At 46.9% G+C, this 27685-nt stretch overlaps 1 protein-coding gene and 1 pseudogene across 1 annotated transcript in view; both read left to right on the forward strand.

The window, feature by feature from the left end:
* The window catches only part of LOC147732920 (histamine N-methyltransferase A-like), a 368087-nt gene that overhangs the window by 123803 nt on the left and 216599 nt on the right, over positions 1-27685 (forward strand). The gene's annotated exons all lie outside the window — the stretch shown is intronic.
* Positions 19034-20111, forward strand: LOC147732921 (small ribosomal subunit protein RACK1 pseudogene; annotated as a pseudogene).

The raw sequence follows: 27685 nt of genomic DNA on the forward strand, positions 1-27685 counted from the left end.
AAGACGGCTGTAATGCCAGAAACCGGTCCCCGGGAGCTTGTTTCCTTCCCAGTGTAAGAATTGGCTTTTGTAGTTTGGTTTGCCCTGTTCCCATCATGCACTGGGACAGGAACAGACTAATTTGCATACAGCCAGGTTCTGAAACTGGGATGGTGCAGTGAGCTAAAAAACGGTGTTGGATCTAGCCCTGATCTCTTGACTGGGTGAGAGCTTTCTGCTTAATTCAGAGACTCTGTCCCTCACCACCCCTTGTTGTAAATGTTTTTGTCCACCCTAAGCGTGGAAGGGTATTCTCAGATGTGAGACCCTTGCTCATTGCACCATCAGGATTCAAGCAAACCGGGCCGAAGACGGCTGTAATGCCAGAAACCGGTCCCCGGGAGCTTGTTTCCTTCCCAGTGTAAGAATTGGCTTTTGTAGTTTGGTTTGCCCTGTTCCCATCATGCACGGGGACAGGAACAGACTAATTTGCATACAGCCAGGTTCTGAAACTGGGATGGTGCAGTGAGCTAAAAAACGGTGTTGGATCTAGCCCTGATCTCTTGACTGGGTGAGAGCTTTCTGCTTAATTCAGAGACTCTGTCCCTCACCACCCCTTGTTGTAAATGTTTTTGTCCACCCTAAGCGTGGAAGGGTATTCTCAGATGTGAGACCCTTGCTCATTGCACCATCAGGATTCAAGCAAACCGGGCCGAAGACGGCTGTAATGCCAGAAACCGGTCCCCGGGAGCTTGTTTCCTTCCCAGTGTAAGAATTGGCTTTTGTAGTTTGGTTTGCCCTGTTCCCATCATGCACTGGGACAGGAACAGACTAATTTGCATACAGCCAGGTTCTGAAACTGGGATGGTGCAGTGAGCTAAAAAACGGTGTTGGATCTAGCCCTGATCTCTTGACTGGGTGAGAGCTTTCTGCTTAATTCAGAGACTCTGTCCCTCACCACCCCTTGTTGTAAATGTTTTTGTCCACCCTAAGCGTGGAAGGGTATTCTCAGATGTGAGACCCTTGCTCATTGCACCATCAGGATTCAAGGAAACCGGGCCGAAGACGGCTGTAATGCCAGAAACTGGTCCCCGGGAGCTTGTTTCCTTCCCAGTGTAAGAATTGGCTTTTGTAGTTTGGTTTGCCCTGTTCCCATCATGCACTGGGACAGGAACAGACTAATTTGCATACAGCCAGGTTCTGAAACTGGGATGGTGCAGTGAGCTAAAAAACGGTGTTGGATTTAGCCCTGATCTCTTGACTGGGTGAGAGCTTTCTGCTTAATTCAGAGACTCTGTCCCTCACCACCCCTTGTTGTAAATGTTTTTGTCCACCCTAAGCGTGGAAGGGTATTCTCAGATGTGAGACCCTTGCTCATTGCACCATCAGGATTCAAGCAAACCGGGCCGAAGACGGCTGTAATGCCAGAAACCGGTCCCCGGGAGCTTGTTTCCTTCCCAGTGTAAGAATTGGCTTTTGTAGTTTGGTTTGCCCTGTTCCCATCATGCACTGGGACAGGAACAGACTAATTTGCATACAGCCAGGTTCTGAAACTGGGATGGTGCAGTGAGCTAAAAAACGGTGTTGGATCTAGCCCTGATCTCTTGACTGGGTGAGAGCTTTCTGCTTAATTCAGAGACTCTGTCCCTCACCACCCCTTGTTGTAAATGTCCTATTTAAAAAACTGGCGCAAACAGGGGAGAGGGAGTCAGATGTGCATATGGTTTCTGCTGCTAATGTTATTGTTTCTTGTTTATATGTACGCCATCTGTTTGCATGCCCAAGATGCAGGGTCAATATTGGACCATACAGACAGTTGAGGAGTTATCAAATCGGTCCTCACTAGTGGCCTCAAAGACTGCATCAGGACTGGTGAAAAGTAGCATAGTTACCTCCTGGGAGAGCATCCTCTGTTCCATTCACAGCAATGTTTGTATGCTTGTAAAAACACCATGGCCATACGCTGACACACTTATGAATAACCTGTGCATGATTGTGAGGTACTATGTGTGATGTTTGCGCTGTCAAGTGTAATCTTAAAACAGTAAAAACAGATTTGACAAGACAAAAAAAAAAGCTGGTGCACAATCAGAGATGCGGAGCAAGGCTCTCTAAACACCATCTCTGGACCGAACTGTCTACCCAAGAGAACTCACCCGCTAGGAAATATCTATTCGAATCATTGGAGTAACTGGAACTAACCAATCTTTGAGAGTCATCCACAGAAAATAATAGCTTCAAAAAGGTGGTAACAAAAGTAACGAAAATGATTTCATCTATAGAAGATAAAGCAATACTGGCCACGAGGGCTCATGGATGGACAATGCTGGAAGATTATAAAGCTCTTAAACCGCAGGAATGCCTGAAAACGGGCCTCACGCAGAAGACAAAAGACAATTTCTTAAATCTACGCTTCGGCATACTACCAATACTACCTCATCTGGCACCTTGGAAAAGGGGAGCAGAAGACCACCTATGCTGTCTTTGTAGAACAGGGAAAGAGGACCTAATACACATATTTTGCCTCTGCCCAAACCTGATGGACATAAGGCGCGCCTTACTCCGAGTATTATGGTAGCAAAAGGGCATAACAAGTTGCAGGCAGGCCGTGAAGCTGTGCTTTAAACCTGAAGAGATCCAGCTAAATTGTAGACGAACAAAGTACTTTAATATAGTGACCAGAAGACTCATGAGCTAGCCATATGGTACTTCTGAAACATAGCAAGCAACAGCACTCTAATCAAATAAGTAACAGCCTGCTAAAACACTTGCCAAGCCATAATATCGCTCAGGCATACTGTGTCACATTCAATTTATAAATTTAGAAAAGGACAACACAGACAATGCAATTGAGACTGGCACATTTTTATAGAGTATAAAACACCGTTTTCTTTTTATTTTAATAATGTAAGTGTAAAGCAAGGTTCAAAGGATTTTTTAATGATGGAAGTTTTTATATTGTGAGTATGTATTAACTGTACAATAAAGTTATTCTATTTCTTTTTTTTTATTATATTGGAGTACATTTTGTGGGAAGCTCCATCCATTTTTTAACAGTTATGCACATGCTTTTTAGGTCTAGCCTACCCAGTGCACATGCGCTGCATAGGAGAAAGACCATTAGTCATCGATGCGCCTTTTTAGCCAAAAACGTGCGCGCTTTGCATTGCTTTTAAAGACAACGCGTGCACATCTGGCGATTCCCTTGCGGGAGCGATCTTTGACACCATATGTTTGCATTAAACTTGCAAACATATGATGCCCCTGCTCACTCCCGAAAGGGTAACAGGTGCTGCCTCCTTCTTTAGCGTGAGGCACGCGCGTGTTTGTTTTTCTAGGTTTTTTTCCTTGTTTGTATAGCGGTTTGGTCAGTTGCTGGCTGCCCTGTTGGTTGACAGGCTGTAACAAATAAACTTCTTACTTCAACTCGGTTGCTACCATCCTTGGAGTGGCACTTCTTTGCAGTGGCATCGACCGGAGCCCCCTCATGTGTGGTGGGGCAGCGGATGTTTCATCTGAATCCTTGAATTCAGGGCAGTCTGACGCCTGGTAGCAGTGGTTGGACCAGGACGCAGGCGGCTGAGAAAACTGTTTTGATCCCGTCCTATCTACAAGGATTTATTTTATTTGATCCTGTTTGACGGCATTTTCGACAAAGCAATGCCAGCTCAACGTCATTGCAGCGCTCAGAACGTGGCCGTTTGCATGTAGAATGTCAGCGGCCAATTGAGTGCATTTCCTGGAAACCAACAACTTCGGCATCGCTGTGCCCTGTCGAAACGGAGAGGAGTACTCGGAGCAGCTGTATTCTGTGCCCATCATTGGATTAAAAGTGTTTCTTGGTTTTTTTTGCACACTTCTCATCAAAGCCCAGTCTCTTGAAACCACATGACCAAATCCATGTATGTGTAAAAGGGCACCTCAATGCCCCAGCTGACGTCATCAAACAAAGCCTCATTCTAGAAGACCTGTTGCTGGTGATTGTTAGAGATACAGGACTAGACGTGGCGGTGCCCTTGAGTATCGACCATGGCCCCCGCAGCATCTTTCCCAAACTGTACTCCTCTTATTCTCTCAGGCACGCCCTGTGTTTTATTGGGTACTTCTCTGTAATTATACCCGACGATGACGGTATATTATTTCGCTGCCAGCCTTGCAGCGCTAGCGTTGGTGCATTTACGTAAAGGAGATAACTGTGTGTGCTAGGGCGTCAGGCATTTCAGTGAGGACAGTGCCAACATTCATGTATCGTGGGTGGATAGTGGCGGCATATGAGGCAACAGTCACGCCCTTTGCCACTTCTCTGCCCGCTTTTTGTGAAAAACACTGCAACACTCATTACACATTGGGGCGGGGTTCATGCCAGCAAAGCTGAGAGTATGAGAGTAACAAAAAGATCGTGCCAGAGAATGAGACGCTCCTGGTGATGGTGGAGAGATAGATATATAGCAATGCCATTTTTTCCGGGAGACTGGCGGAACGTCAATTTTTAGACACTATCACCTCGCCCCTTCTAGACTGTAATATCATTTACAGAGTGAACAGACTATTACGAGGTTCGTCGCCACGGCAGGTAATATGTAGTAATTTGCGCTCGCTTAAAATCGGAATCACTGTGATACTAATTTAGTTCTGGTGTTATCGAGGCACTTGTGCTCTTTCTAAATTCATACCCATTCACCGCACCGTGAACAGTGAACAGTGACCAATGGCATTTCAATGTAACACTAGAGCGCACCGTCACCAATCAATCAATCAATCAAAGCATTTATATAGCGCACTACTCACCCAGAGGGTCTCAAGGCGCTAGGGGACGGGGGTCCGCTACTGCTCGAACAGCCAGGTCTTGAGTTGCTTCCTGAAGGCGAGGTGGTCCTGGGTCAGGCGGAGGTGGGTCGGGAGGGAGTTCCATGTCTTGGCGGCGAGGTAGGAGAAGGACCGTCCCCCTGTGGTGGCTCTTCGGATGCGGGGGACGGCGGCGAGGGCGTGGCCGGTCGATCGCAGCTGGCGCTTGGGAGCGTAGAAGTTGAGGCGGCTGTTGAGGTATCCTGGGCCTTGGTTGTGTAGGGCTTTGTGTGCGTGGGTGAGGAGTCGGAAGGTGATTCTCTTGTTGACTGGGAGCCAGTGCAGGTCTCTCAGGTGTCCGGAGATGTGGCTGCGACGGGGTATGTCCAGGATGAGTCGTGCTGAGGTGTTCTGAATCCGCTGGAGTCTCTTCTGGAGTTTGGCGGTGGTTCCGGCATAGAGGGAGTTGCCGTAGTCCAGACAGCTGGTGACGAGGGCCTGGGTGACCGTCTTCCTGGTCTCGGTGGGGATCCACCGGAAGATCTTACGTAGCATGCGCAGGATGTTGAAGCACGACGAGGAGACAGCGTTGACTTGTCTGTTCATGGAGAGGGAGGAGTCCAGGATGAAGCCCAGGTTGCGTGCGTGGTCTGTTGGTTTGGGTGCGCTGCCTAGGGCGGGGGGCCACCAGGAGTCGTCCCAGGCAGAGGGTGAGGATCCCAGGATGAGGACTTCCGTCTTGTCCGAGTTCAGTTTCAGGCAGCTGTTCTTCATCCATTCGGCTACCTCTTTCATCCCTTCGTGAAGGTTGGCTCTGGCGGTGGCGGGGTCGTTGGTGAGGGAGAGAATCAGCTGGGTGTCGTCGGCGTAGGAGATGATGTTGAGGTTTTGCTGGTGTGCGATGTCTGCGAGGGGGTTCATGTAGACGTTGAAGAGGGTTGGGCTGAGCGAGGAGCCTTGAGGAATGCCGCAGATGACTTCGGTGGCTTCAGATCTGAACGGGGGGAGGCGGACTCTCTGTGTCCTTTCGGCGAGGAAGGAGATGATCCACTCCAGTGCCTTCTCCTGGATTCCGACGTTGCTGAGTCGCTGCACTAGTGTACAGTGGCAGACCGCGTCGAAGGCCGCGGAGAGGTCTAGGAGGATGAGGGCCGCTGTTTCTCCATTGTCAAGCAGAGCTCGGATGTCATCGGTGGCTGCGATCAGGGCGGTCTCGGTGCTGTGGTTGGCCCGGAAGCCAGACTGCGAGAGGTCGAGGGATCCGTTCGTCTCAAGGAAGGCGGCCAGCTGCTTGTTGACGGTCTTCTCGATGACTTTTGCAGGAAACGGGAGCAGCGAGATGGGGCGGTAGTTCTTGAGGTCGGTGGGGTCGGCTGATGGCTTCTTTAGTAGAGCGCTGAGTTCGGCGTCCTTCCAGCTCTCCGGGAAGGTAGCGGTGTCGAAGGAGGTGTTGATGATGTCCCGCAGGTGGGGTGCGATGACAGCGTCGGCCTTGTTGAAGACGTGGTGAGGGCAGGGGTTGGTAGGAGATCCGGAGTGGATGGAGTTCATCGTGCGGACGGTGTCTTCGGTGCTGATCGGGGTCCAGGTGCGGAGGGTGGTGGTGGGGGGCGGTGGTTCGGTCGTGGCGTGCGTCGGTTGAGTGCTGAAGCTGTTGTGTATGTCCGCGATCTTGTTGTGGAAGTAGAAGGCGAGGGAGTTGCAGAGGTCTTGCAAAGGGGTGATGTAGTTGTTTCCGGCGTTGGGGTTGGAAAGCTCTTTGACGATGTTGAAGAGTTCCTTGCTGTTGTGTGCGTTGTTGTCCAGTCGTTCCGTGAATGCGGTTTTCTTGGTGGCGTGGATGAGTTGGTGGTGTTTTCGGTTGGCGAGCTTGAGGGCAGTCATGTTGTCCGGTGTTGGGTCTCTGCGCCAGGTTCTCTCGAGGGCTCGGCAGTTCTTCTTGGAGCTCTTGAGTTCGTCGGTGAACCATGGGGCTTTCTTGCTACCGGGTCTGCTAGGCGGGGTCTTCAGAGGGGCGAGGTCGTCTGCGCAGTTGCTGATCCACTTCTCAAGGTTGGTGGCCGCCTGGCTTGGGTTTGTTGCTCTGGTGGGAGGGTTCATGCTCAGGGAGGTCGCGAGCTGGTCGGCTGTGATCTTGTTCCAGCTTCTGCGTGATACCTGTTGCTGGTGGTGGTGGATCGTGGTCCTTCTGAAGCTGAAGTGGACGCAGCTGTGGTCCGTCCAGTGGAGTCCAGTGGCGTGGCTGAAGGCAATGTCCTTGCTGGATGAGAAGACGGGGTCGAGTGTGTGTCCGGCGTAGTGGGTTGGGGTGGTGACCAGCTGCTTGAGTCCGAGGTTTGCGAGGTTGTCTAGCAGGGTGGTGGTGTTGCGGTCGTTGTTGTTCTCCAGGTGGAAGTTGAGGTCCCCGAGCAGGATGTAGTCAGCGGATAGGAGGGCGTGCGGGCTGATGAAGTCGGCGATGTCTTCGCTGAATTGTGTGCATGGTCCCGGGGGTCTGTAGATGAGGGTGCCTCTGAGGGTGGTCTTGGGGTTGATGTGGACCTGGAAGTGCAGGTGCTCGGCGGGTGCGAGGGTGTCGTCGGTGTTGGTCGTGATGCGGATGGTGTTCCTGTGGATGATGGCGATGCCTCCTCCGGTGTGGTTGATGCGGTCCCTTCGGATGATCTTGTAGCCGTCTGGGATGGCGAAGGCGATGTCGGGCGCTGAAGAGGCGTTCATCCAGGTTTCCGTGAGGAAGGCGACGTCTCGTGAAGTTGTGTCAAGCAGGTTCCAGAGCTCGACAGCGTGTCTGTGGACGGAGCGGGTGTTGAGCAGGATGCATTTCAGGTGGCTGCTGCTGTTGTTGCTCGTCTTGGTCTTGGTTGGTGCTGGAGTAGTGCAGGTCCGGATGCAGGTGAACTTGCAGGAGTTGCAGCAGAAGGGTCCGTGGGTGCGTCTCGGGGTGGCTTGGTAGCATCCTGGGATTCGGCCGGCGTGGAGTGCGTTGAGGGTGGCGGCGTTGTACGTCCGGCGGGTGGGCTGGGGTCTGCGGGGGTCAGGGCTCCTGGCGCGGACCGGCGCAGACGGGCTTACCTTTGGCGCACCTTCGGCGCTCAGTCGGCGCTCCCGCTGTGCGCGTCTGCTGCACGGTCGCTCTGGGGGCATCATAAGAAGGGGGACGGGAGTGCGGGTCAGCTGGGCGGCGGGAGCGGCTCGGCGAATGGGCCGGTGGTGGGCGGGGCCTGTGGCGAGCTGCTGCGGGAAACTGGCGAGCTGCTGCGGGAAACTGGCGAGCGGGCGGCTCTGCTGTGGCTGGGCCGCTCAGAGGGCCAGGGGGGCGTCTGCGGCGGAAGAAGGCGTCAGGGCTGGCAGGCAGGAGCAGGAGGCGGCAGGAAGAGCAAGGGGGTGACCCGGCCTGGTGAGAGGCGCAGCGGTCACCAATGGCGCCTGTTGCCCAGTTTTATCTCAGTATGGGCGAGAACCATCAACAATGGCGTCCGCTTTCACTGTGACCAGTAGTGCGTCGCCCGCTTTTATCTCAACCCAGGTGCACACTGTCAGGGGCGGATTGGCAAGGCGGGCATTCGGGAATGGGCCGATGGGCCGATGCCTCAGTGCCCTCTGTGGGCTGTTTTTTTTCTCCCCTGTCCCAGTCCACAGAGAGTGGACTAGGAAAGGGGAGAAAAAAAAACGGCCCACAGAGTGCACGGAGACAGAGACTGAGAAAATGAAAGCAGCCTCGCTGTGCGGCCAGACAGCGATTGTCAGCTGTGGGCTCTCCTTCACCCCTATCCTGCCAAGCAATCAAGCTGAGGCTGGGCTGGGGAAGGGTGATTGTTTGCAATAATCGGCCTCCCTGGGGGCCAGGTGTTTCTCAGGCCTTTGAGCCATTTGCACCTCGGCCCCCTGGCGCCCATGCAGCCCAGAAACGGTGTTAGTCTTAACACCTCGCCCACAGCCCTTCACATTCAGGGCATAGTGGGCGAGGAAGAATGGGTCTTGCTGTGAGGGCCTGGTGATGTTTGGAATTATTTTGTTTTATTTATTTATTTATGCGATTTTATATAGCGCTGACTTTACCCGCTTCACACTAGGAACAGCAATAATACATGAGGAGAAAATTATAAATGGACAAATTACAAAAGCAAACGTTAAGTTACATGAATCAAAAGTGACAATAGAGAGCAACCAAAATACAAGAGGAGCAAACAATACATTACAGGAGGAAAAAGAGATATGTGTGCAGGTTACAAAAGCGTACAAAATACAAGTAGAGGTATTATACTGCAATTAATGGCAGACACTCCAGGACAAGAACAAACGTTACGTAGGCAATGGTGGCACTTGTGCAAGTATCTTAAGCAAACAAAAGTGAGAGGTAGCAAACAGTGTGTTACAAGAGAAAAGTGACGTGTGCAAGTTACAAAAGGGTACCATACACAGGTACAAGGGTAATACTACAGTAAATGGTAAATACTCAAACTGCCAGAACACACTGGGAAGGCACTTCCCATGCACCAGCTTCACCTCAGCCTCCCCCCTGGCTACCTGGCTACCTTGGATGACCCAGAAAGCTGTGCTTTGTGCTCCCCTGCCAGGACATTTTCCCAAGGCCTGGATGGTTGATTAATTTACTAATTGCAGGGGCCTTACCTCTGTTCATGTGCTCCTGAGCTGAAGGTCTGAGGAGGGCTGAGTAGGTTAGTAATAGCAGGGGCTTTGCTGCTTTTCAGGTGCTCCTGTGCTGGAGGGCTGGAATAATTGTGTGACAAAAAGGGGCCTTGCTAATTTTTTTTAGTTGCTCAGCATGTAGGCCATTGTCACCTTGGCCCTGTGCCATGTGCAAGAACAATATCCTACCACTTTCATTCCTTGTCTGTGCAAATGGTGTTTCCCTTAAATATGGGCCACGCCTCTTGAATGTGGGCCACTTTTTTCGTCAGTGCCCGGGCCGAATTGTGATCCCAATCCGACCCTGCACACTGTCACCAATGGCACACGCTATCATTAACACTAGTCCGCACTATCACCAATGGCGCCCGCCGCCTGCTTTTATCTCAAGGTTGTGTAGTGGAAACAATGTTTTTCCTTTCACAAAAGATGATTACATAGTCCCAAATATGCTTGCATAATTTAGCCTTGAGTAAGTCATTGACTGTGATGCTTGCATAGTCTCAAACACGGCTTCAGGGCGCTTCGGACTGAGACGTTTCTACAACACTAACAGCCACATGCATCAAGCGAATTTGGAGTCGCAAACATTGCGAATCGCAAAATTCGGCCGTTTGCGATTCCAAAATCACTATTTGGGATGCATCAATGCAAAAGTACAAGAAATCGCTATTTTTTGCGATTTCAGAAAATGCAATTGCATTTAAGGAATCACATTTTTGCGATTCCTTAAATGCAATGCATGAATGTTTAAAAAATTGCGAATTCGGAAATAGGGAAAATGCATTTTTGAAAGTGTCATGTTACACACACACATGTTTGTGTGAAACTTGCACTTACATAAACATTTCAAGGGTGCAGGGGGGTCCCTTTGGACCCCCCTCAGCACCCTTGAAATGCATTAACAAATTGCGATTCGCAAAATGAAAATCGCAAAATGTTAATCTCTTCCCATTGATTCCTATGAGCCTTTTGGCCCATAGGAATCAATGGGAAGGTTTTCCTTAATTGCGATTCGCAAAATGTGAATCGTAATTAAGGAAAAATAAGGAATCGCAAAAAAATTTGCGTTTTTTTGATGCATTGCCGTTTGCGATTCCTTAATTGCGATTCCTTAATTTCCGCAACTAAGGAATCGCAAACGGCACCAATGATGCATGTACCTGTTAGAGGCATGCACAACAGAAAGGATTCTCTCCTCACAGAAACAGGATGGAGAATGATTCCATGGCCCTTACAGAGCCAGTACAATGTCGAGACAGTCTGCTTACTGGTGAGGGTTTGTTGTCCAGCAGCCATAGTACTTTGCGGGGCTCCAAGTTATGTGCTGCACACTTTTCCCAGACCTCCAGGCAGATTTTGATTAGGGGTGCAAATTGGTATTATTAACCAGATCAGTATCCCAGTCCTGGAAGGAGGACCAACTGAGTCATCCCTGGCATGCTTGCTGGCAGATTAAACAGCATCTCAGCAGCAACGATGTTACCTGCAAGCAGGGACATCCTGAGGATGGAGGCTAGAGCTTGCACTAAAGTAGGGATGACTCGTTTTCATAGTTTGTAACGATGCATGATAAAATGTATACTGGGACAGACTGTGAACGTGTTAGTAAAGGAGTAAATTATATTTATATTGCTGTTTTATTTCAAAAACATAAGGTGCAGGCCATCGACATCGCCGGACCTTAGTGCCTTGATTGTACTTTCAAAGTAGCTGATATAACTTATAAAATAGATGTGCTTTACTTTGTAACACACGCACGTCTTTTTGTATCTGTTACAAAACCTCTAAAGTGCTCTGACTTTCTCTGCTCTCCTATATCCCATTAAGAATGTCACTAGTTAAAATAACAAAATAGCCTAAGAAAGCGGTCAGAGACCTGAATAGTAGACACAGCTTTCTGTGTTTAAAGAATTACAATACTTAAAGGTGCCTGTCACGAAGCGGTTTGAACTTCAGCACACAGTAAATGCCTGAGGACTAATAAATGAAGGGATTTCCATTGATAATGCTCTATCTGAACTGCGAGGATTTATAAGTGGGCTGCGGAACCCCTTCTTCCAGCGCCACTGTGTCTGTCAAACAATAATACACAGCCCCCCCCCCACCCGGTTCCATCGACTCATTTATTTTCAGAGCTTGGCCCTGGTGCATCAGTTTGTTAATTCCAGGCACTCGGCAACAGCGCATTCAGAGATAGCCACTCACCTTGTTTCCCAAAGAAAAACTACAACCTGGGGGGGGGGGGAAGTGCAAGGGCTCCACATGCAGCAGCTCCTACAGCCGTACAGGTATGTGCTGTTGCTGCCATTTTTGGAAAGCCGTCCGTTGTTCGTTTACTATTCATTTTGGGCCATATGTATCAACCAGAAATTAGCTCGCAAACGATGCGAATCGCTAAAAATAGCGTTTGCGAACATAAAAATCGCAAATTCCAATGTATGAAGTTGAAAATGCAGTAAAAGAAGGAATCGCTATTTAGCGAGTTCCAAACCGTGCAAATGTGCTAATTAGCGATTTTCATAGCGAATTCCAAATTAGCGATGAAACTGGTTAGCGAAAATAGCAAATCTGGAACTCGCAATTAAGAATCCGCAATAGAATGTATCAACCAATCGCAAATTGCGAAATAAGGGAATTCGCTTATTAAGGAATCGCAATTACCATCAAGTGGAAGCAGGTGGTAACCAGGTGCAAAGTATAAAATGAAGCCCAGAATGCAACACACTCTTATCCACAATGTCTGGGCTCTACATGATAGTGAGGAGGCGAAGACTGAGAGCCATGGCGCAGAGGAGGAGACGGCAGGAGAGGATAGTCCGGTTGCGCACCACCATCTTCCAGCGCACTGAGGAGGACATCTACACCCATTACAGACTGGATGAAGGGAGCATACTTGATTTAATTGAGGAACTCAGGCCCCACCTAGAACACCCCACTCGCAGTACCCAGGCCATACCCACACACATCCAGGTCCTGTGTTCACTACACCTGCTGGCCTCAGGCAGTTTTCAGGGTGTCATAGCCTCAGCAGGAGGGGTGTCACAAAGTGCCCTGTCGCGCTTCTTCCATTCGTTCCTCGACGCCATGACACATAGGATGCCAGACCACATACACTTCCCCAGCACCCAACAGGAACTAGCACAGACCAAGCAGGACTTTTACAACATTGCCCAATTCCCCCACGTCATAGGATGTATAGATGGGACGCATGTTGCCATTCCCCCCCCCCCCTCAAACATAAGTATGTATTCCGGAGCAGGAAATGCTACCACTCACTGAACATACAGATGGTGTGTGATGCCAAAAACATAATCACCGACATAGTGGCAAAGTATCCAGGAAGCACACATGACGCCTTCATATTCCGTCAGAGTGGGCTATACCGTACACTCTCAAGAGGGGAATTTGGAGAGGGATCCTACTAGGTAAAAGCACACAATGACAGCTCACATTCCAAATGGCCAGCATGTGCATGTCAGTGACTGACCTTTCTACATTTCCACCCACAGGGGACAGTGCGTATGCAGTCCCGGATTTCATCCTGACACCCTACCTGAATCTTGCCACTGCTGGGAAGCGGCGCTACAACCGGGCACACATTTCAACAAGAGGCACCATCGAGAGAACATTTGGCATATTGAAGAGCAGGTTCAGATGCATTCACAAAAGTGGAGGAGCCCTCCAATACAGCCCAGAAACGTGCTGCAAAATTGTAGTAGCTTGCGCCATGCTGCACAACATTGCTACCAGGAAAGGGACACCAATGGAGTTGAGTGACTCAGAATCCTCCGACGTGGAGGGACCTGGACCTGTACACATGGAAGCTGGCGTAGCTGCTGCTGCAGCTGGGCGACAGAGGCGTGATGAGATCATGCACAACTACTTCTAGGTGAGAAATAATGATACCATGACAACATAAGCCTTTGCTAATGTGTTTGATTCCCAATAGCAACAATGTCACACATCCAAAGAAATATAAAGGAACTCTCCCAATCCAATGCACATGTTTAATTCACAGTGCAACAATTGTAGTCTAATTAGAGTAAATACAACACTGTTGCAGGCCCAATGTCACCCCTGTGTGAAATAGTCATTTTGTAGCAGTTCCTATTGGTGTGTGGCAGGCCTGGTGCTCCTGCCACTAAGGCGCCTCTCAACAGTGGGTGGTGGGGTGTTGGAGCTTCGCACTGACTGTGAGTACTCCTCACTGGGGGTCAGCACCCCTGGACCAGCAGTACACAGTGCGCGCAGTTCATCCAGGCTAGCAGTTGACTGCACTACCACAGTGGCAATATCCTGGATTCCGTGAGAGAACTCACGCTGGGTCTCTATGGCACGCCTTGCCAGCATATTGGTGGAGGAGGTCAGCCGGTTAATAGCGCGAGTGTAGTGGTCCATTCGGGCCATTTCTTTGCTCCTGGCTGCGCGTTCTGCTCGCAACTCGGCAGTCAGCTCCTGCACAGCTCCCCTGATTTCTTGGCGTATTCCCCTGTCCCCTGTCCTAATCTCCCGCTGAATAGCCTTCATATGTTTCGCTTGCAGGCGGTGTACCTGGAGCATGTGCATTTCGAGGCCAGCAAACACAGAATCATCCTGCTGCTCACTGGAGCCGAAGCCTGTGCGGGGTCTACGGCTGCCTGTGTCTGTGGTCTTGGCTCCTGCTGCTGGGTAACTGGTGCTTCAGACTGCGCTGTCACATTGTCCTCATCCTCATCTTCCATGATCCTCAATGGCCTCACAATCCTCCTTCTGTGTCCCTGTGGTTGGGTGAATGGACTGTCCTCCCCATCTGTATCCTGGCCCTGGCTAGCTTCTCCAGAGGCTTGGGGCCCTGTGTCACTTGCACTGGCTGTTGCCTTTCCACTTGCAGGTGCTGTGGATAGAACAGCACACATTAATATTTTGCTCCTGTCATGTGATGTTCAAATAAATAATTTCACAGTTTTCCCTGACTTTACTTGTGTCATTCAACTTTCCAGACCTGAACATGTGAAATTTGCTTTAGTTGGACTAACTTCAAACATTACTGACTTTTGTGACTACATCTCCCATAATGCATTGCTGTGATTGCCTGTGTACTTGCGCAGGGCTGACATGTGGTTCCCCTTATCCCTAGGTTGGTGCAGGGGGTTGCTGGGGGTGGTTTAGGGTTGGGAAGGCATGCTCCTTACCTGGTCTTGCAGCTGGTTGGGCAGAGCTGTCTAGCAGGGACATGCCCGCAACACTCTGTGGAGGCAGTGTGCCCTCTACTAGTTCCTCCAGTGGCGTTGAGTCTGTGACATTGGCGGTTCCCCTACCGGTGAGCTGGGACTGCTCCAGCCTGGCAGCCAACTTCTCCTTGTGGAGCTGGCGCAGGTCGTACAAGCGCTTCCTCAACACTTCTATGGTACGGTGTGTCACTCCAAGGGCATTTACTTTGGCTTGGATGCCTTCCCAAATCCTTCTCTTGCTGGCTTCAGGCACCTTGTGTGAACTCCTCCCAAATAATGCCTCATGGTGTGGCACCATTACTGTGATGAGGGTTTCTAATTCTGCCTCAGAGAACTTGAGCTTTCTCTTCCTGGCTGCTTCCCCCTCTTGCTGCTCCTGCTGGGTTGCTGGAACATCCTGATTTCCTCCTTCTGCCATGGCTCCTGAGTAGCAAACAACAGTCACACACTCTCTCAGTAGCAGTGCTGAAGCACCATGGGAAATCACTCACTTCCTGGATGGTGATGTCATCATAAAGCATCAGGATTGCGATTGGAAGTTTCCAGAAAATCGCAAAATTGCGATTTTTCCCGTTGGAACGTCGCTAAATTGTGATTTTCGGGCTGCGATCTCGCAAATTTGCGATTTATTTAAATTAAGGAATCACTATTGGCCATCGCGCAATTATTTAGCGATTATGGACGAATCGCTAAATATTTGCGATTGTGTTGATACATTCCGATTCTGAATTTGCGATTCGGTAAAATTCGCAATTTCAGAATCGCAAATCGATTTCTTGATACATATGGCCCTTATTTGTCTTATGCACTTTTATGTGCGGCGAACTTTGCCCGAGGGTGTCAGAGCGCTTCGCAGTGGGAATGGTAATTATACATGAGGAGGAAATTACTGGTGAACTAATTAGAAAAGCGAACGTTAAGTTACATGAGGCAATTGTGACAATTGTGAGAAAGCAGGATATAAGAGGTAATAGGGTGCATTACAGGAGGACGAGGTGATGTGTGTGCAGGTTACAAAAGCGTGCAGAGTACAAGTGGAGATATACACCCACATGCATCAAGGTATTTAGGAGTCGCAAACGGTGCGAATCGGTAAATTCGGCCGTTTGCGATTCCTAAATATCTTTTTTGGATGCATCAAACATTTTTGGGAAAATCGCTATTTTTAGCGAATTCCAAAAATGCGATTGCTTTTAAGGAATCGCAAATTTGCGATTCCTTAAAAGCAATGCATGATTGCATTTTAAATTGCGAATTCACAATTAGGGGGTGCAAATTACCATGACGGTGAACCTCGTGGTAATTTGCGAAAAAGTTTAAAAATGCTCAAAATTGCATTTTAAACACTGTAATGTTACAGACACACATGTCCTTAGGACATGTGTGTGTGAAACATGCACTTAAAAATGCATTTCAGGGATGCAGGGGGGGGGTCATTTGGACCCCCCCCTGCACCCATGGAATGCATTAACATTTTGCGAATCGCAAATAGAAATTCGCAAAATGTCAAAGCCTTCCCATTGATTCCTATTGGCCTTTTGGCCCATAGGAATCAATGGGAATTGCGAAATCGCAATTTAGAATTCGCATAATCCTTGCGATTTGGTAAAAATTGCGATTTTCACCGAATCGCAAAATTGATGCATCCCATTTTGCGATTCCTTATTTGCGATTCCCTATTTTTCGCAAATAAGGAATCGCAAAATGTCCCAATGATGCATGTGGCTGATAGTGCTGCAGTGGATGGCAGACACTCTGGCACAAGAACCGACGTTGCGTGAGCGGTGGTGGCACTTGTGCAAGTATCAAAAGCGGGCACAGTGTAAGAGGTAGCAAACGGTATGTTACAAGAGAAGAGTGATGTGGTGTTGGTTGGGAAATGAAGCAATAGGGGCAGGTGTACAGAGAGCAAGGTGGCGTCAGCTCTTAAGCTGAGCAAGTGACAGTAAGTGACTGCAGCCCCGGGGATTTGCAATAATGATTTCAGCAGGGCTGGGAAGCCTCAGCGTTTTCATTGCGGATCCCCCCCAGCCTTGGCTAGTGAAGTTTTGCCTGCTTGCACCCCTTGGGGCTTGCCACATGGAGGGGGATGTCCAGACCAGGGAGGGTTCCTAATAGTGCAGGCCTATGGTGCGGGGGGACATGGTGACGCAGACCGAGTTCCTGGATGATGCAGAGGGAGTGCAATGGCCTATTTGGTCCCAGCACGTGGTTGGTGCAGGTGCCCGGTTTGCGCAGAAGGTTGGCACAGGTGTCAGGCCTGCTAAGGCTAGAACCAGAATTTGGCATGATGTTTGTGTCTTGGCGAATGCACAAAGGAGAAACATTGAAAGAACAGCTATGCAAAATGGCAATTGGACTCGGGCGGATCATTTGCGGAATTTCAAGATGGCCGCCAACCTGGAAAGCGAGTTGGCGGTCTAGTGCTGTTCTCCGTTTTCAGGTGTACTGCTCTAGGTGAGGCGCTTGAGCTAATTCTGCTGCGCACTTCACCAGAGCTTTTGGATGATTCAGTTGCACTTCCTCAGGTCCCAGTTTCAAGAGTAGAATTGCGTTGCGTGTATTATTTTGTAGTTAGAGTCCCGATACTCTTATTAGCCCTTCATTCTGTGATAAGAGTATTCATTTGTTTACTTAATCTCAAGTACCGCTTTCAGCGCTTCTGAAGTAAGAAGACTCTCTTTGACAAGCGATCCATTTTGCGAAGGAATACTGTCAAGACAGAAAAGATAGTTATTGAATTAGCGCTTAATATTAGTTTCACCGCTACGACAACTCCGAAGTAAGAAGACTCACCTTGAATAGCGGTTCCGGCTTATGAGGAGTATCTGTGAAGACAAGAGCATTCAGATAAGTTAACGAATTGAGAACAATGGTATTTAATATTGAATAATGAATGATAAGTAACTTAGAGATATTACGAGTAGAATACTTACCACTGGTCAGCAAATCTGTATCCTTCAGAAAGAGTAAGTCCAGCTAAGTCTTCATTCGACATAAAAGAGACAGATAGAATTCAAATACAAGGCAATTCAACTCTAAAATGAGGTATGTTAAGTAGATAAACAGCTAATAGAAAGATAGTTAGGACTTACTACAGAGTGTAATTACATTATCATTGGTTGTATGTGTTTCCTGTAGAAAGAGTACCAAAGACAAATAAGAATAAAAGAAGAGAGAGAAGAGTAGCTAAGCCTTAGATCAAATAGGTGAGAATGTAGTAAGATATATATAAAGCCCACAGAAGAAGAGAGGAGGAAGAGTTTGATCTAAATATTGTGGTGTATTCCAATTAGGTCTTCCACGGTCTCTCCGAACTGACGACATTGGAGAAGCCAAGAAGAAGAAGACGATCAAGGGCAGCCTCTTCTTGTTGTTTATTATTTTATCCAATTTGCCCCTTCCCCCTTGAAGAGTCTTGAGGGTCCAGTTAACTGAATAACGGAGTCTGGGAGTTTTTGGGGTGGAGTTGGGAAGAAGTCTGCAGACTGTTCCCGTGCAATTCGTGGAGAGCACGTATCCTTTAAAAGTTGATCTGACAACAGGTCAGGTTACAAGGCAGTTGGTTCGCCCCTGCCTTGATGTTGGATCAGCAGGTAGTGAGCATGGGAGGGCCAATTCAGGGGGTCGCCCAGGACTGTGCGGGAGGTCAGTGGGTATGGGTGGGTAGGGGTATCACGTCCAGTGAGGTGCAGGGTATTAGGTCTGAGGACATGCAAGGTCCATCGGGTGCACAGGAACAGCATTGCAGGATGTCAAACCAGCAATTTGCTAAATATTTGAACTATTTCCTGTGGATATAACATGGAATAAACCATGATGGAAATGACCATTTCTTGAAGTTTGATTACAATTCTTCAGAACGTCTCTACGTCCAATTGGTTGTGCCCAGAGAGACGGCACTTATCTCAAGTGTCGCAGACTGTTTCTTGATTACCACACCTCGTCGGGGAGTGATATCTTAGGAGCACACCACAACTTATAACACATCAGCAACTGCGGAGTGCGTTACCCTAACCCTTTTTTGTTTTCTATACAAGAAAACAGGTTGAGAATTTGGTTGAGAGTTTCAAAGACGTTTCAATTGGGCAGGAGAAAATTGGTTTTTTCTTGAACAAAAAGGGGGGTGGGGGCTTTGCTGTCCTCTGGGGGATTGGGAGGTCTTGAAAGCTTCTAGAAATTTCACTTCTGGCATTATATTTATATATAGTTTCCCATGTGGTTTCTGATGTGTTTTTTGGGGGGCCTCAGGATTTGCTGGGCATTTACCTGGATGAGAATGATCTCGTTGGTTTACCTGGCCTAATTCTAATAAAATTAATGAAACTGGTTCTCGCCGGCATCAAGGCTAACTGGGAGGGCACCACGGTGATTTGGTCTGAATTCATATTGCAGCTTGGCCGCCCGTCTGAGAGAAGGAGCTGTCGGTGCACTCCCCATGCTCCATCCGACTCCATCCTCCCCGCGCGCCGTCACTCCTGGCCAGCCACTGCCATGTCTGAGCAGATGACCCTTCGGGGTACCCTTAAGGGTCACAATGGATGGGTGATGCAAATCGCCAGCACCCCGCAGTTCCACAACATGATCTTGAGTTCTAGCCGGGATAAAAGTTTAATCATGTGGAAACTGACCCGGGACGAGACAAACTATGGCATCCATCAGCGTGCTCTTCGAGGACACTCTCACTTTGTCAGTGACATGGTCATTTCCTCGGAAGGCCAGTTTGCGCTCTCGGGTTCCTGGGATGACACCTTGATGTTGTGGGATCTTACTACAAGCACCACCACCCGCCGCTTCATGGGCCACAACAAGGATGTTCTGAGTGTTGCCTTCTCCGCTGATAACCGTCAGATTGTGTCTGGCTCCCAGGACAAGACCATTAAGCTGTGGAATACACTTGGAGTATGCAAGTACACCATGCAGGAGGAGAGCCACTCGGACTGGGCTTCCTGTGTCCGCTTCTCACCGAACAGCAGTAACCCCATCATTGTGTCCTGCGGTCGGGACAAGATGGTCAAGGTGTGGAACTTGGCTAACTGCAAGCTGAAGACAAACCACATTGGACACACTGGCTTCCTGAACACCGTCACAGTCTCCCCTGACGGCTCGCTTTGTGCCTCTGGCAGACAGGACGGACAGGCCATGCTGTGGGATCTGAAAGAGGGCAAGCACCTGTACACTCGAGATAGCGGAGACACCATCAATGCTTTGTGCTTCAGCCCCAACCGCTACTGGCTGTGTGTGGTCACTGGCCCCAGCATCAATATTTGGGATCTAGAGAGGAAGATTATTGTGGCCGAACTGAAGCAGGAAGTGATCAGCAACAGTAGCAAAGCTGAACCACCTCAATGCACCTCACTGGCATGGTCTGCTGATGGGCAGACTTTGTTTGCTGGGTACACGGATAACCTCATCAGAGTGTGGCAGGTCACCATTGGGACGCGATAAATATGCTGATAAAAAATATGCCTTTATTTCTGTTCATATTGCAGCTGCATTGGAGAGGAGCAAGAAACCACACACCATTGGAGAAGGCGAGACGTAATCTTAATGGAGCCATGGGACTCTTATGGGGGGGCATCAGGGTCAAGGTTCTATGTCACTCTGATATACAAAGCACTGAGGGGTATCTTTTTGTGAGGACGGGGTGCGTTTATCTCAGATGGGGCAAGCGTACTCTTTACTGGAATTAAGGGATTGATGGCACAAACATGGAAAGGGAATATATGTCATAATTTTCTCCTTGGTGGGGCAGGAAAACTCTTCGGATTTCCTGGATGGCGGAATTTCCGGGGGGTGGGCAGTCTTGGGCGGGATTGTCCATCCTCCAAGGGGCGAGGTGGGGTACACAGTCATGTGGAAAGGAAATGAGAATGAGGGGGATCTCTCAACAGGAGTCAGTTATTCTGGGTTTGCTTGGGTCAACATTGGGGTTGCGTTTTTGTAGATAGGTTAAGATAAGCTTGGGGAATTGCAAAATGTGTTTTTGAGAAAATATACTTTGAACCTGTCTTAATAAAGTGGCCTTTTTTGCTAAGAAAAGAAGTTGTAGATCGTGAGATAGTGTGTGGGGGGGTCCCAGGGGGAGCTGGGCACGAGCTAGTCTCCCCCTTGGATTTTTCGCACAATGGAGCAGCCACCCCAGGTGCAGAGGCAGGGAAAATTAGGGAGGCAATAGGCGTGCGGGGGGGTTATTTATAGTAGGCTGGCTGGCGGGTGGGAAAGTAACTGTGCCAGAGGGAGGCGGGAGGAGAGGAATTTAGTTTGTTCCACCCACCTTTCCCTCTTTGTTCATCTGTTCCAATTTTTGTCAGGAGTAAATTTTTTATTAGCCTTGGTTACTGCCAGAGGTGTCATATGTTTTTCTGCCACAATGAGACAGTTTTTCTTTTAGCCATTTAGAACTGGTAGGTGGAATTTCTGGGGGGTGGGCAGTCTTGAGTGGGATTGTCCATCCTCCAAGGGGGGAGGTGGGGTACACAGTCACGTGGAAAGGAAATGAGAATGAGGGGGATCTCTCAACAGGAGTCAGTTCATCTGGGTTTGCGTGGGTCAACATTGGGGGTTACGTTTTTGTAGAAAGGTTAAAATAAGCTTGGGAAATTGCTTTATCATATAATTGCAAAATGTGTTTTTGAGAAAATATACTTTGCACCTGTCTTATAAAAGTGGCCTTTTTTGCTAAGAAAAGAAGTTGTGGATCGTGAGTTATTGTGCGATGATTCCAGTGTCTCTTCCGTAGAGCCGCTCTGTTACTGACAGGCCGTCCCTGTGTTCGCTCTCCCCATTTTCACTGGCGCTGGGGTGCCACGTTGTCTAAGACTACACCGCCCTGGAGCGGTTGACTCAAACATCATGAACATTATTTTGACCACATTAGACTTACCTGTCAAAAACCTGTAAAAGAAACAGTGTAATTTAGTGTGCTAAATTATTGCTGCACCTGCCAAGCTCCTGGAAACAGCAATGACGCTGTCAAGCCCCTGGAAACAGCAATGGCGCTGTCAAGCGCCTAGAAACAGGCGCTACCAATTGTCTAGAAACAGTAAGGCGCTGTCTAGCGCGGGGAGGGGCACCAGCGCTGCGGCTTGTGACATCCCAGAGCCCGGTCTGCTCTGGGCGCTACGCTCATCTGTGGCGGGTGCTGGCTGTAACAGAGCTGGTGGTAATAGGCCCATCACAGACAAATAACCTAGCCTTTGAGCGCTCCAATTTTCACGTTGAAAATTAAATTACCTCTCTCTCACCCAGAGCACAAGTCCTAAACAAGCATTAAAAATGCAATAGGTCTCACCTTTCATTAAGTTAAAGCCATTTTCTTTGCTATACAATACCATTCGCAAAGAAAATGGCTTTAGCTTAATCAAAGGCAAGACCTATTGCATTTTCAATGCTTGTTTATTATTGATTCCTTGGAAATATGTGTAGCTTTAATACTACTATGAGCAGAATGTTGGAAAATAGTTTGTCCTGTTGAAGGAGTCTCCTAAGTAGGTGGATACCTGAAATATTGATGTTTGATATGCTACAAGAGATATGTACGACAAAATAGAAACATGCGAAGAATTAATATAATATGCAATCTGACAAGAATGTTAGGAAACTTACTCCTGCCAGCTCTTTGCGCTCCTTCTGGCATTGACAAATGTATTACCAAATGTGAAGAAATGCATTAAAATTGTGATAGAATTTAATAGAGCACTTTTGAAACAGGTTAGGTAGTTTGTAGTACAATAATGTATTTTTAAACTATTTGGAAGGTGTAGGAAAGTGCTATTTTTGGTATGATCACCTATATATTTTTATTGGACTAATGCTGCGTTTTTTTTTAACGCTGACAATGGGGCGCTGCAAAACAGGTGACTGTTAGGGATGGGCGGGTGTATCTCATGTAATTTGCAGTAGAGTAATTATGTGAGTGCTAAACAGTATGTAGTCCTATTTTCTTATTGCAAAATGCTGCTTCCGTAGTGCAAAATGCACCCAGGCGTCCAAAATGGACACAAGGATGCATTTTGCGCTAATAAAATTATTGCTAAATGCAACAGAACACAAGCAGCAGAAGCCAGGTTCTACTTGCTCTTGCTAATTTTGTTTTACCTGTGCTCCTGCTTTGGCATTTTTGTGCTAACTAAGTATGCAAACTGCTGTAATCGCACAATTTTCAGTAATTTTACATCAAAAGACTAACCGAAAATTACTTTGATTACTCCAGCATAATTGAAATGTCCCCTGTGCCTAGTGTTTAACAAAATGCGAAAACTCCTAATTGCCAGCCTTAACATCTCTATAAGATCATGTTATATGGTGAGGAAATACACCCATGGCATTATAGGTTATATGACTAGTATCAGGAGAGTATAGGGGATTCCTATACTGAATCCTGTGGTGCTCCTGTGGAGGATAGTGACCTCAATGTTCAGAATTTGTGAGTCAGCAAGTTCAAAAGACCAGAAACGTTCATCTGGATATACTTTATTCCAAAGTTCATATATTATTTTTCATATAGACTTCGATCAAGATTAATGTATGTTCAACATGTTATTCACCACCAAAACGATTCCTAAATGCCAAAATCCCAATGCATTACGGGACGAGAGTCCCTTCGTCAGGGGAATAACGTACTCTGTGAAAGAAACCAAACACTGTTTCAGGGGGCGGACATTATTTACAATGACTAAAAAATACAAAAAGGAAAAATACCAGAGATGGCCTAGAGACCCCACCATTGTAAGGGTGATTACAGGAAACGGATCATGAGTGACAAAGCAGTGTTAAAAGAAGTCAAGTAATGAAAGGTGCACCGAAAAAAGGACCGTGAGTAGCAAAAACGTGTTGTAAACAGGTGCGAAGGTAATCAAATAACAGGAGAAACACCGCGGGTACTAGCGTGAATTTGGTAATCAACAGTTGTGAGTTCAAGGAGAACCGTTCACCGACACACAAAGAGATTAAAAGAAATTACAGTCCACCGATTTCCCAAAAATTGTGCTTACCAGAATCTTCAGAATCTTATGTTCAAAGACAACATACTCCCGAGCGTAGAGGTGGAGAGTTTGTAAAGAAGCTAGCCAGAGTTGCGTGCAGTGCGTGACATAGAGAGAGGACTTCCCGTACGGGTGAAGGGGTTACTGTAGATTAAAACGTACAAAAGAGCCCTGGTAACCTACATAAATGTGAATAATGGGAGAGGATGAACAAATAGGTACTGGAGTCAGCGGGTCAAATGAATAATAAAATAAACAATAAATGCAATTGTTCATGTGCATCAAGGTGTCAGCCATCTTGGATAGGGGAAAGTAAACGAAAGCAACAGAAATTAAGATCAAAGTTATAACAGGAACAAATAATATTCATGAAAAGTAGTGAACAGTGCTAAGAGGTTATAGGGATGAACGATAAATCAAAATAATAATAAAAAAATAAAAAGTGGAGTATAGAAAAGATGAATAATAAATGAATAAGTAGGAATGGGAGCTGTACAGTTGAGAAAGTGAACAAAGATGATTAGACAGGTGACAGATAAGCAGCATGTTATTAAAGGAAACAACTAAATTCTATCTGATCATTAAGTCCTTTCAGTTGGCATGATTCCAACAACTTAATCCAAAATAGTTAACGTTGCAGTAGTTTTTTCCGGTTGTCAACGCCAGGTCTCGTGGGGACAACCTCAAGGACAAGGAACCTCAGCTGGCTTATGTTGTGTTGGGAAGAGATGAAATTTGCAGCTACAGGAGATTTCAGGTTCTTGTTCCTGATTGTGCTTTTATGTTCCGTGAGACAGACTTTTACCTTCCTTTCGGTTTTTCCGATGTAAGGTAAGCCACAAGGGCACTTCAGTAAGTACACAAGATTCATAGAATCACATGTGGTGTTTGTTCTTAGTTTGATTTGTTTACCAGACCGTGGGTGATTGATGTAATTTACCCCGATTCTGTTATTGCAGTGACTGCAGTTATGGCAAGGTTTAGTTCCAAAAAAAGTACAGTCTGATGGCTTGGGGTTGATTTCCAGCATATTTTTGAGATTTTTGGCTCTTTGGTAAGCAAACAGTGGAGTACAATTGAAAATTCCTTAAAAATCAGGTTCAAATTGTATCATCTGCCAATTCTTAAGAATAATATTTTTTATCTCAAGACTTCTAGAAGAGTATTTGGAAACAAATACAGGTCTGATCTGTTTATTAGTTCTCGGGTTGGAGACCAGAAGGTCATTTCTGCTTTTTAGAGCAATTCGATCACTTGCGGCTTGCAGAGTCTCTTCGGGATATTGTCTGTCTTGGTATTTCTTGAGAATGATCTTAGCAGTGTGGGAATATTCCTCCGGTTCAGAACAGATCCTTTTGGCCCTCATTAATTGAGAAAAAGGTAGATGCTTTTTCAATGGGGTAGGATGACAGCTGGTGTTTAGGAGGGCATTGTTTCGATCAGTGGCTTTTACGTACAGTGACGTATTTAGACAACCATTGTCTAGGGTGACTAAAATGTCCAAAAATGGTAGACTCACAGGGTTGACACTGTGGGTGAATTGAATGTGATCATCAACTCCATTAATGTACGAAATAAATTGGGATATTTCATCAGGGGGTCCTGTCCAAATCAAAAAAATGTCGCCTATATATCTCCAATATGTGGCGATTTTGTCACACCACTGGGTGTTTTCCAAGATATAGTCAATCTCAAAGTGATGCATGAACAAATTCGCGTAGCTGGGGGCTGCACAATTGCCCATTGAAGTGCCCACTAGTTGAAGGTAGAAGTCGTTGTTCCATGTGAAATAGCTGTGATACAGCATGAACTGCATAAGTTCAAGCAACAACACTTTCAAATCATCGTTCATGGAGTTTTGGAGTAAGAAGGATTCCATTGCTTCAATGCCTCTGTTATGAGGTATTGATGTGTATAACACACAGACGTCAATGGTAACTAGAGTGTACTGGGTATTAGGTATTACCCTCACTTTTCTCAGTTGGTTTAGAAAATCGGTAGAGTCACGTATATAAGTAGACATGCCCCCTCACTATGGGCTGAAGATACATATCAACGAACTTCCCAGTGGGTTCATGAATGGAATTCCTGGTGGACACAATCGGTCTAAAAGGTGGTTGCTGCAGGTTTTTATGGATTTTGGGCAGCATGTGGATGCTGGGACAATTAGGGTACGGGTGAATCAAATATTTCAAGTCTTTCTGTGTAATGGTACCCAATTCCATGGCCTTTTCTAGGATAATTTTCAAGATCTTAGAGAAAGTTTTGGTAGGATCGGACAGCAGTTTCATGTAAAGGTCTTTGTTGTTTACATGTGTAGTGACACTTTTTTGATAAAACTCCTGGTCCAAAATGACCAGGGCTCCGCCTTTGTCCGCTTTGCAACAGGTGATTTTCTTGTTCATCGTGATTTCTTTAAGAGCTCTGTAATCTCTGATTTTGAAGGTGGTAAACTTTGGAGATGGTTTCTTGAAACTTTCTTTCAGGGCATTGAGGGTAATTGTTTCATAAGAATCCAAAATCCTATGACTCACTGGAGCCATAAAGGAGCTCTGGCTTCTGAGATGTTTACAAGCGTGTTGAACCCGCGGTGTTTCTCCCGTTATTTGATTACCTTCGCATCTGTTTACAACACGTTTTTGCTACTCACGGACCTTTTTTCGGTGCAAATTTTCATTACTTGACTTCTTTTAACACTGCTTTGTCACTCATGATCCGTTTCCTGTTAATCACCCTTACAATGGTGGGGTCTCTAGGCCATCTCTGGTATTTTTTCGTTATTGTATTTTTTAGTCATTATAAATAATGTCCGCCCCCTGAAACAGTGTTTGGTTTCTTTCACAGAGTACGTTATTCCCTGATGAAGGGACTCTCATCCAGAAATGCATTGGGATTTTGGCATTTAGGAATCGTTTTGGTGGTGAATAACATGTTGAACATACATTAATCTTGATCGAAGTCTTATATAGCGCGAAAATGACCCATGAGGGTATCAGAGTGATTTACAGATACAATAGAGTAATACAGGGTCACGGCAGTTCATAAAACAAACAAAAAACAGGTAAAACGATAAAAAATTGTACATAGGAGAGCTTACAGAGGTAATAATGGTAGAAACATGTTGACCAACACATAATTGAGATACGTAGGTCGTAACTCTCCTTCCAGTATCTCACTGTCATTTTAACATTGTCCAGTTGCTTTTTTATTAAAATCCTTGTATAAAGTTATAAACCAGGACAATTTTTAACACTCTAACTTTTTTTGTTTGCACCCACACTTCACAACCTGCTCCACTGCAACTCAGGTGTCGAAGCACACCCAGGTGACGCTAGGCCACTTGGGTGGACCCCGATGATGAAGCAAGTCACCACTAGGTGTTGAGTGAGGGTTTTTTTAACAAGGAACACTGATTCCACATTTGGAAAGCCTTCATCCCACTCATCGGGTAATACTCCTTCATTTGTTTCCTGCATTATTTATATGACAAATATTTTCAAGACTCAAATCATACACTGGCTCTTAGAGCCAGAGTCAGCGATGGCTCAGCTTTGGTTCAGATCTCCCAGTTATTTCATTGGCTTGCCAACTTCTAGTGCTAATGACTTCATTAGCACATATGAGCACTGTGAAATACGTGATATCAGGATGCACTTTGTACTAAAACCAATCCTTTTTTGTTCATTTCACATCCTGAGCTCACAAATTTTAAGCCAGTCATATTCTCAAATTATGAAGGCTTATCATGAGTGTCCCAGTTTAGTATTACAGCCCTCCCCAGCCCTCGAGCTCTGCTGCTGGCTCACTTTATAATAAAAAGGATTCCTGAAAGGCAGACACCAGGGCATCGCAAGCAGCCTCCTGTAAACCAACCTGTGACATCATACCCGGATCTTTGTGGAAACATACTATGTATTCTATGTGGAACCTGACTATGTAAGGGAGTTCTACTGTTGTCACTTACTGAGTAGCAGTTGATGATTGAGGTGAATAAATCAGACCAGAGCCTTACTTGGTGCTTGTCTGTTTATTCCTGATGTGGAAGACACAACATGTAATCTGGCGACGAGC

Source organism: Lissotriton vulgaris, chromosome 2_1, assembly GCF_964263255.1.
Source record: "Lissotriton vulgaris chromosome 2_1, aLisVul1.2, whole genome shotgun sequence".
Lineage (NCBI taxonomy): Eukaryota > Metazoa > Chordata > Amphibia > Caudata > Salamandridae > Lissotriton > Lissotriton vulgaris.